Below are 12629 nucleotides of genomic sequence, written 5' to 3'. Positions count from 1 at the left end.
TCTCTAGTGCGAGAACACTGGTGCTATAATGTTAAGACTGGTGAGCACCTCACTGCATTTGCCCTACTCGTGACACTTGAGGGGTATTCTCCATGGCGAGCAGTGTTTGCAGTGCAGGCGAGGAATTTTTGTTGCCATTTCTTTAGCATTCTTGTACTGAACAAAGATTGTGCTGGTAGTGCAAAAATGCAAGTGACAGTCTAGGAGCATTGCAAAAATACAAGTGAGTACATTGCAAAAATACACCTGATTTTTATGTTAAAAGGTCTGCTTTACGTCATGTCATGTTATGGACATCCACGTTCTTATGTTCGAAGTGGAGTTAGGGTGGGGGCAAGGAAAGGAAGTGACATGATGGGGCAGGAAGCCTCAGGGCAAGGAGTTAGTTTAATGAAAGTTGGAGTTAAAGCCGGTTTACTCCGTGTGGGCCACTTGCTTTACTGGGCCGTGGCATCTGCAGGAACTGAACATTGAAGCAGACATTGGAGACGTCGGATCGAGCCCAACGTCCTGGCCGGCCAAATCTGCTGTGGGCATACCTGCCTACATTTGAAAATCAAAAGTCCTGAGATGTATGCCCCGCCCACAGCCACACAAGACTGTAGTATAATAAGTGGAATGATGGACAGGAGGCTGTGTAGCTGCAGGTAATGTTTCTTTATTCAATATGAGCATCTGCCAGAAAACTGCATAACAACTGAAAAGACAACAGGCAGGCAACAGGCCCTTAAACAATGTTCAGCTGGTGTGAGTCTTTTGTCCTTAATGGGGCTCGTTGGGCCCGTCTAATGGTGGAGCACACAGGAGCTGATGTTGCTCCGTGCCTCTCTGCCAGCATCTGCCACGCGCGAAGCACGGGAGCCGCATTTCCGCTTTCCCGTGCGAGGTCTTGCAATATCTCTACACACCTCCCTCTGATAATGCAAAAAGGGTCATTGCAGGACATAGTCATTGTATCTCACCAGTCTTCTGTGTTCCCTTCTCGGGCGGTCACCTCTCTCGCTGTGGGCGTCCTGCTTGTGGTCATCCTCTTGCTCTACTGTGGGTGCAGCCGCTTCAATTTCCTTTTCTTCAACTTCTCTTCTATCTGTCTTCGGCTCTCGTTCTCTCTCTCTCTCATTGTCCATTACTTCCTCGGTTTCGGGTCTTTTATGAGTCTTTTCTCTCTCTTGCCTCTTTTCAAACATGGATACTCTCTCCATGTTCCATGTGCGCCCATCTTCGGTGCGGACGTGGTTGGTTCCTATGTGGATCACTCTTACAGGTCTGCTGAACCTTGAGCCGGTCATTTGGTCCTTTGTCAGCAAACGTATTTTGATCCAATCTCCTCCTTTTACGTCCGACCCTTGTTTTGTCCTTCTTCTGTCACTCCACCTTTTCATGCGTGCTTTGCTGTTCTCTATCCTCCACACCACTTCCGCCATGTCTACTTCCTCATCTTCTCTTACTCTGGCCAACCATGGTGGCACTAATGTGGAGGCTGCCCTCCTCCCTCTTAACATGCGAGAAGGGGAGATGTGGGTGATCCCGTTGGGAGTTAGTCTGTGAGCTGCGATGGCCTCTTTGGTCATTTTAAGGGGATCCATTTCCGAGGCAGTCATTAATTGGATGGCTCCTTTAATTAACCTGTGGCCCTCTCCACAAGCCCATTGGCTTGGGGATGATACAGCGCCGCTTTCTTTTGGTGAATGTTGTGCTTCTTCAGGAACAGTTCCATGTCGCTGGATATTAGCTGTACCCCATTGTCTGTCACTAACGCACTGGGGAGCGCTTCCCTCTGGAAGATGGCAGTGAGGACTTCTATTATGGTGGCAGTCGTGATGTTGGGGATGAACTCGGGTTCAACCCACTTCGATAAGTAATCCACTAGCACTATGCCATAGCGATGTTCAGGCGCCATTGCTTCCAGTGGTCCTATAAAATCCAAGCCTACTTTTGACCACACTGCTTCGGGGGTTTCTGTGGGAATCATGGGCACTTGCTGATCTTTAGGCGCTTGTCACTGTTGAGACACTCATGGCATCTCCTGATCCATGGATGGCCACCAGTAGGCTTCCCTCACTCTGCGGCGTGTCATGGTGTTCCCCAAATGCCCTGCATGAGCTCTGCACAGGATGGGTTTCCTCATGCTTGTGGGTGGAATCACCTGGTCAGTCTTCATGATTATGCCTTCAGTCTCCGAGATTTCAATTGCCACTTTCCAATATGGTCTCATACCTTCTGGCACTGCCCTTTCATCTGGCCATCCATTCTTGACCCATTCCCTGATTCTCATCATGGTGGGGTCTTTCCCGTCTTCTTCCATCCAATGTCTCTCACTTAGCTCTAGGTAGTCTGGAGCCTTGAGATCTGTAATGGATGCTACAATGCATTCTTCTTGCAAGAAGGTGGTGGCATTTTCCTTTCCTTCTAGCAATCTTGACATGCAGTCCGCCTGGGAGTTCTTCCACCCCGAGATGTGTTGTACCTCGAAAGTGTATTCTTGCATTTTGGCTGCTATACGTACTAATCTGGGTGTCGACACTTTGGTGCCACCTGGGCTGAGCATGTGGATGAGGGGCTTGTGGTCGGTGACTAACTTGAACTTTGTGCCCCACACATATGTCCTGAAATGTTCCACAGCCCATGCGCACGCCAGCATCTCTTTCTCGATGGTGGAGTAATTTTGTTCAGTTGACAATAGGGCTTTAGAGGCAAACACTACCACATGTTCTGTTTCGCCCTTTTTCTGGTTGAGAACGGCTCCTAATCCATATGCACTGGCGTCCGTGGTGATAACTGTACTCCAGTCTGGGTTAAACGGTTGCAGGCATGGCGCTTCCACTATGTGTCGTTTGATGCTTTCCACTGTTTTCTTCTGGGCTTCTTGCCACGTGTACTCTGCCCCCTGCGCTGAGGTTTCAGAGAATTTGGGGATGAATTTTGCATAATATTCCACCAGCCCAAGGAATGACCTCACCTCGTCTTTGTTGGTGGGTTCAGGAGCTTTAATTATTGCTTGTAGTAGGTTTTGCTTGGGACTTATACCTTCCTCTGATATCTTGTACCCCAAATACTCAACTTCTTGCGCCTTGAATACACATTTTTCATACCTTAATCTTACTCCTGCTTCCTGAAGTTTGTTGAGGACTGTTTTTAATGTGGCATGATGTGTCTGTTTGTCTGCAGTGTATACCAGGATGTCATCTTGGAAATAGGACACGTTCCTGACATTCTGTAGTAGGGCGTCCATCATGCGTTGAAATGCAGAGGCTGTGGATGATAGGCCAAACGGCATTTTTGTGAACTGATAGGTGTCAAACGGAGTGATGAAAGCAGTCAGTGGCTTGGATTCCTTATGTAGTTGTATTGATGGTACGCATTCCTCATGTCTAGCTTCGAGAACACTCTGGCCTCCTTCATCATGAGGATTAACTAGTTGATGCTCAGCAGGGGGTAACTGTCCACGATTATTTCCAGGTTTAGACTGCGGAGATCAATGCATACCCTCAGCTCTTGTGAATTCAGTTTTTTTATGAGTACAACTGGGCTCAGCCACTCTGATGCTCCAATTTCCTCAATGGTGCTGTCTTTCTTCATTCTGTCCAGTTGGCTTCTCAGTGTGTCTCTTGCAGTTGCCGGTACTGCGTTGGCCTTAGGTAGTATTTTGTGGACGAAGGCCTTGATGTGTCCTGGCTCTTCCGAAAATAGTTTTGGATAATCTTCTTTCGCTACCGGCGCTCCTTTAAAACTGACTGACAGTACCTGGTCCTCTGTGCTTGGGTCCATCTTGATTTTCAGTTTTGCCTGGTCATCCCACCCTAGCACTGCTGGGCCTTCTTGACTGAAGTAAACTTTTGTGGTGGTCTCTCTCCCTTTAAACTTCACTTTACCTTTGATGTGGCCAAGCAAGTCTACTGATGCGCCACCGAAGACTGTGGGCCTGTGCCGCGTGCTGAGCACTTGGACCGTCTCTGTGCCCATCATGTCCTTGTACGTGCGCAGCGGTATTATGGTTAGGTCAGAGCCCAAGTCAGCCATGACTCTTGTTTCCACATTGATTTTGATGGCGCAGTGGGGCTTTTCTCTTCTAGCCCGTGGGCTGTTCACCATTATGACGGGAGGCCTCCCTTCTTCATCTGAGGACGATTCCCTCTCCCTTATGTGTTCAGAGTTGACGCTGGTGACTTTTTTGTTTCGCCATCGGCACACTATTGAAAAATGTCCAATCTTTTTGCACATTGAGCACTTGCGGGGCACTCTTTGTCAAACGCTATGTTATGTTATGTTATTTTGCATTTATATAGCGCCTTATATACCATTGGTATGGTCTGAAGGCGCTGGTAGGTTGAACACCCTTGGGAACTGAAGTTCGAGTCAGTAGAGAGAGTAGAGTGTCCAAAGGTGCGTGTGCGCACCAGGTATGTGTGCAGCTGGTGCGGAATTTGTGTAGTAGCTGTAGCTGCTTCATAGCGGTAGGTGTGGTGGTTGAGATCAGGAGTATGTGTTCGCTCTGGCAGGATTAATCCAGACCGAGTGTGGCTGCGTTAGGCCTGAGGAGAACGCCTGGCTGAGGGGGTGTAACCAGCGGTGTTTACATAGCGTGATGGGGAGTGAGCGTGATATGTTGATATGAGAACAGTTATACCGAATGGTGTCATAGTATCTCTGTGTTATAGTTGAGTAGTGGTGTAAAGAGGAGAGTAAGCGTGGGGTGTGGTATGATGGGATGTATGCTCTTTCAAATGTTCCCTGCATTCCAAGGCAAATCACGTACGTCACGCAATTCTATACAATCAAGTCCGTTCTATGCACTTTTATTCGTTTCAGCTGTTCGAGATCAGGCGTTTCACTCATCCGCTCTGTACACTTGTCCGCTCTGTACGCCCATGCAATCTAAACGCTTTTCCAATCTACACACAATTCCAATCTACACGCACTTCCAATCTACATGCTCATCCGGTCTACACACTCATCTAGTTTACACGCTCATCCAATCTACACGCTCATCCACTCTACACGCTCATCCAACCTACACACTCATCGAGTCTACACGCTCATCGAGTCTAAACACTCATCCGCTCCACACACGCATCCATTCTACACACACATCCGCACCACACACATCCGCTCCACACACTCATCTGCTCCACACACTCATCCGCTCCACACACTCATCCGCTCCACACACTCATCCGTACTACACACTCATCCGTACTCCACACTCATCCGTACTCCACACTCATCCGTACTACACATTCATCCGTTCTATACGCTCAACCGTTCTACACGTTCATCCATTCTACATGCTCATCTGCTCTACACGCTCATCCGCTCTACACGCTCATTTGCTCTCCACACTCATCCACGCTCCACACTCATCCGCGCTCCACACTCATCCGCGATCCACACTCATCCGCGCTCCACACTCATCCAGGCTCACACTCATCCGCTCTCACACTCATCCGCTCTCACACTCATCTGCTCTCACACTCTTCCGCTCTCTACTCTCATCCGCTCTCTACACTCATCCACTCTCTACACTCATCCACTCTCCGCACTCATCCGCTCCCTACAGTCATCCGCTCGTCACGCTCATCCGCTCTCCACACGCATCCGTTCTCCACACTCATCCGCTCTCTACCATCATCCGCTCTCCACACTCATCTGCTCTCCACACTCATCCTCTCTCTCACTCATCCGTTCTGCACACTCATCCGCTCTGCATACTCATCAGTTCTGCACACTCATCCGCTCTACACGCTCATCCGGATTCCAACGTTCGTCTGGTCTATATGTTTGTCCGTTTTGTATGGTCATCAGTTCTATGCATTCCTGCGTTCTATTCGCTTCTCTGTATTCACGCACTCATCGGCTCTACACGCTTGTCCGCTCTACACACCGAGCCGCTCTACACACTCATTCTGTTTTGTATGTTCATCTATTCTGTATACTCATCCGATCTCCATATTCATTTGATCTATCTAGTCGTCTGTTCTTCCACTCATGCACTCTTCCACTCAGTGCATTCATCAGTTCTATACGCTTCATCCATTCTAACTGTTTCATCCACGCCATTCACTTTGTTCTTCCTCATTCAGTATGTACATTTCAGCAGTTTAGCTCTCTTTATTTTCCCAATGATTTATTCATATTATCCACTTCACTGTTTTGATCAATTTTACTCGTTTATTTCTGTTTGTCTTTCTAGTTTACATTCGAGTTTATTAGCTGTCAATTTCTCGCATCAGGTAGTTTGTTGGGTCAGTGTCATTGTGATGCTGTTAGTTTGGAAAACCGGTTGATTTTAGGGGAAGAGCCAGATTTCCAGTAGTTTGCGGAAGGACACTAAATCCTCATTGTGATGCTGTTAGTTTGGAAAACTGGTTGGTTTTAGGGGAAGAGCCAGGTTTTCAGTAGTTTGCGGAAGGACGCTAAATCCTCAGTTAGGCGGATGTGGGGTGGGAGCGAGTTCCACAGGGTTGGGGCCAGGGCTGGGAAAGACGATCCGCGTAGCCTGACTGAGTTTGTCTTAGGAATTACTAGGAGGCCGGCTGAGCTTGATCTTAGGGTGCGAGTGGGATGATAAGGTTTTAGTTTGTCTTGAAGATATTGAGGTACAGTTTTATGCAGTGCTCGATGGGAGAGGCATAAGGATTTGAAAGCCACCCTACGGGCTAAAGGAAGCCAGTGCAGTGTCTTAAGGGCTGGGGAGTCGTGGTCTCTTGGACCGAGCGCAAGTAGCATTTTGGCCGCCGCGTTTTGTGCCCGTTGGAGTTTATTCAGTTGGTAGGCGTGGATTCCAAGGTACAGGGGATTTGCATAGTCTAGTCTTGATATAACGATTGATTGGACCTCGGAGAGTCTGTTGGGAAATGAGAGATATGGAAAGATGCGCCTAAGGGTTTTAAGGTGGTAGTGGCAGGACTTTGAGACATTGTTGACTTGGCGCGAGAGTGTTAGGTCAGAGTCAAGGGTGCATCCAAGATTTTTCACTGAGTTGGAGGGGGTCGGTGAGTTGCCCATGGCGGGTGGCCAGGGTAGTGGGTGCGGAAGAAGTTTGTGGTTGCCGCAAACCATGATATCAGTTTTGGAGGGGTTTAACAGGAGGTGGCTTTGAGTCATCCAGAGTTCTATGTCAAGGAGGCAGGATGCCAGGTCAGGTCGGGAGTTGGGTTTCGAGTTCAGGAGTTTTACAATTAGTTGAGTGTCATCGGCGTAGTTGTAACATAGGATGTTGTGTGAACTAATTATTGGTGGGAGGGTGATCAGGTAGAGATTGAACAGTAGGGCGGATAGGCATGCTCCTTGTGGGACTCCCATGGCGACCGGTCGGGCTTGGGAGGTATAGGTCGAGAGTATTGTTATTTGGTGCCTACCTTTGAGGAATGAAGCTATCCATTTAAGAGCGGTTCCACGAATTCCTAGGGAGTGGAGGCGGTCTAGGAGGATTGAGTGATTGATTGTGTCAAAGGCGGCGGATAGGTCCAGAAGGATTAGTGCGGCGCATCCCGCTGAGTCTGCTGTCATCTTAAGGTCATCCCAGATTGAGGTTAGGGTGGTTTCAGTTCCGTGACGGGCTCTGAAACCTGATTGTGCGGGGTCTAGCAGATTGTTGGCTTCGACAAAGACATTTAGTTGGGAGAAGGCGGTTCGGGCAATGAGTTTGGCAGGGAACCTGGTGTTTGAGATGGGGTGTTAGTTTTTGGGCTCGAGAGGGTCGAGGGAAGGTTTTTTAATTAGAGGTTTGACATGAACCGTTTTGAATGCGTCGGGAAAGATACCGGCGGAAAGGGAGGCATTTATGATGGATCTTGCATGTTTTCCTGCGCAGGTTGAAGCGAAAATTTCTTTCAGGGTTGTGGCTGGGCAAGGGTCTAGGGGAGAGCCAGATGGTTTGCGGGCAGATAGAAGTTTGAGAAATTATTCTGGTGATATTGGACTAAAGGATTCAAACGTTGGTTGCGTAGTGGTTGCAGCTGGTCGGAAGGTCGGATTGGGGGGAGTATTGCCTGGCGGATGTAGGAGAGCAACTTTGGTGGCTAGAGTATTTGTTCATTCGAGAGCTGTGTTGTAAAAGTGGAGGGAGAGCGAGTCGCATAGTGATTGTGAGGGGGTCGGGACAGTCGTGGTGCAGGCCGGGTTGGTGAATTCAGAGATGATTTTGTGGATCTTTGCTCGGGTTTTTGCAGTTTAGGATTCGGGAGTTGTAGTGGGCTTTTTTTGCTTTCCGGATTTCGGCCTTGTACTCATAAAGGTGTCGGGCCAAGGTGGCCCTGCTCTCCTGGGTTTTGTCTTTCTGCCATCTGCGTTCTAGGTATTTATATAGTTGTTTGGTAGTCTTCAACTCGGGAGTGGACCATTTGGGGAAGAGTCCACAACGCTTTTAGGGTTTGCAAGGGGGTGTGAGCCGCATAAGAGATGCGTTGAGCCATGAGTCAAAGGCGTCTGGGGTTAGTTGTTTATTGAGTTGGCAGGTGGGTGGTGGAGATTGGAGGAGCATGTCGGCTAGGTCCGGGACGATAGTTAGTTTTTTCCAGCATTTGAGTAGATTTGGAGGTTCGGATTCAAGTCGGGGAGGGGGGTCGGGTGAGCTAATGATGAACGAGAGAATGAAATGATCAGATCAGATGATGGGGGTGGGGGGGTGTCATGATGCCTACCCCCGGGCATCAGGACCAAGTCCATCAGCTCCGGAAGCAGGCATCCAGATACTTACTAAAACCCCAACAGCCCCGGCTGGGGGCTGTTTGGGTTCAGTCCTGGCACCTTAGGCGCCAGGCTCATCATGGAAATCAGTCCTGGCGCCATAGGCTCATAGACTTTACTTACCTGATGCAGACCATGCTGCTAGTGAGTCCAAGCCAACGTGAGGCCTGGATGGGACTATTTTTCTACAGGGACTATTTTTTACTTGGGCGTGGTTCTAAGGAATTTCTTACCTGGAACTACTTTGGAGGCTATTTAAACCACGGCCGAACAACAGCACACGCTTCGCGTTATTCTGCATCCAGCAGCGTAACGCTCACCGTGCCTGCAGTCTGCATCCAGTCTTCTGCCATGCCCGCCTAGAATCTGGTGCTCCTAAAACCAAGAGGAAAGAAAAGGACAAGATTAGAAAACAAACTATTTCGAATTCCTCACCTGATTTCGGATCCATCTCGCCTCCGGACTTGGAAAGAACATAATTTCTGTACGCGTCGCATCTCCAGCTGCAGCGCTGCGCCATACTCACCAGTCCTCGCAGCATCTTTCGATTCGGCGCTACCTCCATCATTTCTTCGCCGAACTCCGGCACCTGAGGGACAAAGAAAACAACAAGGTGAGCCGAGAAAACCAACAAATAAAACACTTATCATCATAGACTTACCTGATTACCACCGGAGGCATTATTCTATAACTCTCCACATCTTCATGTGCCGCACCTGCAAATAGAGAGAAAACAACACGTTAAACACCGGCAACATTTACCGGACGGCGTCAGGTAATACAGACTCTTACCTGAGCACCACCAACTGCCACAAGGGGTATCTTCTCACGATCTTAGTTGCAAGACAAGGAAGGAAGGGGGGACAAGAGTGAATCATCGGACATATTGAACTCTATGAACTTGATACTTACCGAACCTTGCCAGGAACCTCAGAGTCAATACTCTCCGGAACTCTCCCACACCTTCAAACCAGTGAAGTAACTGGCATCAACGCGCCCCTGCAATCCACGCAGGATGGAGAGCTCATCATTTAAAAACATAAGGTGAGGTTCCTAAAAGGGGATATCGGAGATGACAAGAAGGGAGAACGAGAACAGTGGGAGGGGGCTATCACTCATATCCACGGGTGGCTAAATCCCTTTCTCCACTTGCAGGAGAATACTTCTACGGATCAAGCAGACCAGATTAGGCGGGCCAGTCCAGACAGTCATCTCGGCACTACGCATCACGTTGGTGGAGACCGCAGCTGTCCGGGTCCGATCGACGCCCCTGTGGGAACCAGGTGAGCGTAACAGTACACGAAGCCTATCTACAAATCCCCACCCGGGCGTCATGGAAACCTCAGAGACTGACCAACTAGCCCTATTGTTAGGGGAACTTAGGGCAGAAGTGCACTCTGCGCGCCAAGAAACTAATGCCCTCAGGAGAGAACTGATTGTGTCAAAGGAGTGCACTGATGATCTTGCTAGACAATTGCTGCAAAACCAAGCTGGGCAAACACCATTACCTGGACTCGGGGGGAATCCAACTCCTGTTTCATCGAGCAATCCTGTGCAAGTGGCTCTTCCAGGGAGCATTCCTTTAGCTCCACCCGAACGTTTTGCTGGGGACCCGAAAAAGTTTGCCGTGTTTATGAACCAATGCTGCTTGTACTTTTTATGCAGACCTGGAGCTTTTCTGAACTACCAAGCCAAAGTAGCCTTTGTACTATCATACCTTAGTGGCAGCGCAGCGGATTGGTCAATTCCACTAGTCAACCAGGATGACCCTCTTCTTCGGGATTTCCAAAGGTTTCAATTGAGCATGGAGAGACTATTTGCCAGACATTCACAGGGACAGGCCCTGGATAACGAACTCTTATCCTTATGACAAGGTAACCAGGATCTACTAACCTATATCGCAACCTTCAATAGGTTGGTGGTGGAAACCGGATGGCCAGAGGTAAAACGAATTACATTATTTCATCGTGGACTTTGGGGTGAACTCAAAGATGTTTTGGCCCAAGTTGTGAACCCACCTCAAGATTGCGCAGAATATATAGACTTAGTGGTCCAGTTAGACCACCGACTTCAGAATAGAAAGGCTGATCGATCTAAGTTCGAGAATCGGGTATTGGTTAAACCCAATGTTACCCTCAAAGGAACAGATGCACCAGAACCGATGCAGATGGTGGGGTCAAGGGACCCTTAACTCAAAAGGAAAGGGAAAGGAGACGGCAGATGCAATTATGTCTGTACTGTGGGGCCTCAGGACATTTTCTATGGGATTGCCCTATAAAACCATCCAAAAAAGTAGTCAGAGTTGCTGATAAAAATCAAACAGAGCCTGATTCGGGAAACGACCACGCCCGACAAGCGTAGAGGTCCGCTTGCTGAGCTTGAAGAAGGATACTCAGACCTCGCACTTCATCATACCAATGGTCCTTGTGGATCCAAGGCAGCCATCACGTATGCACGCAGTAAGGGCATACATTGATAGCAGGGCCATAGGAAACTATGTGGACCACGAATTGACTACTAGGATGAATCTACCTCTCTGCAAAAAGACCACTTCGGATGTCATCACCACAGTCGATGGAACTGAAATTGCCTCTGGGCCTGTAACTCATTCCACCGCAGAGATGACATTACTGGGTCAAGATGGGCATCGAGAGACTATTGTGTTTGATTTAAACAAAGCCCCGCAGTTCCAAATAATACTGGGGATACCTTGGTTGGAAACACATAATCCTTGTATTGATTGGCGAGAGAAGAGAATAACCTTCCCAGATTGTGCACATACTTGTTGCTCGGAAAAACCCTTGAACAAAGGCCTGGCCACAGTTGCTACTCCAGTTGTGCAGTTACCTCAGGAATATCAAGAATTCCAGGATGTTTTCCAAAAAGAACAGGCCAGCACCTTACCACCTCACAGATCTTACGATTGTCAAATCGATCTCATACCCGGTGCACAACCTCCATGTAGTAGGATCTACGCTCTTACGGAACCCGAAAATCTTCACCTGTGACAATACTTGGACCAATACCTTGCTAATGGCTTCATTTGTCCATCCAAGTCCCCTGCATCTTCAGCTTTGTTCTTCGTGCCTAAAAAGTAAGGTGACCTCAGAACGTGCATAGACTACCGCGCATTAAATCAGATCACGGTTAAGAACCGATACCCATTGCCTCTGATCCCCGAATTACTAGACCAAGTAAAGGACGCGTGCATCTACACTAAATTAGGTCTCCGAGGGGCATACCATCTGGTACGTGTAAAGAAAGGCGGCGAATGGAAGACTGCCTTTCGCACTAAGTACGGGTTATTCGAATACCAGGTGATGCCCTTCGGGTTGTGCAATGCACCAGCAGCCTTCCAGTATTTTATGAATGATGTCCTTCGTGAACTCATTGACGTCTGTGTTGTCGTATACATAGACGATATTCTAGTGTACTCCTCCTCAGAATCAGACCATGTGAAGCATGTTCGTGCAGTCCTTGAGAAACTACGCCAGCACAAGTTATATGCAAAATTGGAAAAATGCGTTTTTCATGCTACGGAAGTTGAATTCCTTGGATTTATCCTGACTCCAAAAGGAGTCCGAATGGACTCTCGAAAGGTGGACACAATTCTCAAGTGGCCATCACCCAGTTCAGTTAAAGGGGTACAAAGCATGCTCGGATTTGCTAATTTCTACCGCAGGTTCATTCCGGATTTCTCACATGTTGTACACCCAATCACAGCACTTTTGCGAAAAAACAAACGCTTCTTGTGGACCGAAGAAGCTGAAAAGGCCTTCCAAGAGCTGAAAGCGAAATTCACAACTGCACCTGTCTTAAAGCATCCACGCCCTGAACTTCCATACATAGTTGAAACTGATGCATCCAGTTTAGCCATGGGAGCTGTCCTGTCCCAGAAGGATCCTGAAACCGGTCAACTTCACCCAGTAGCATTTTGGTCC

This window comes from Ambystoma mexicanum, chromosome 5p, assembly GCF_040938575.1.
Source record: "Ambystoma mexicanum isolate Mex_15411 chromosome 5p, UKY_AmexF1_1, whole genome shotgun sequence".
Taxonomy (NCBI): domain Eukaryota; kingdom Metazoa; phylum Chordata; class Amphibia; order Caudata; family Ambystomatidae; genus Ambystoma; species Ambystoma mexicanum.
This window is presented reverse-complemented; position numbering follows the sequence as displayed.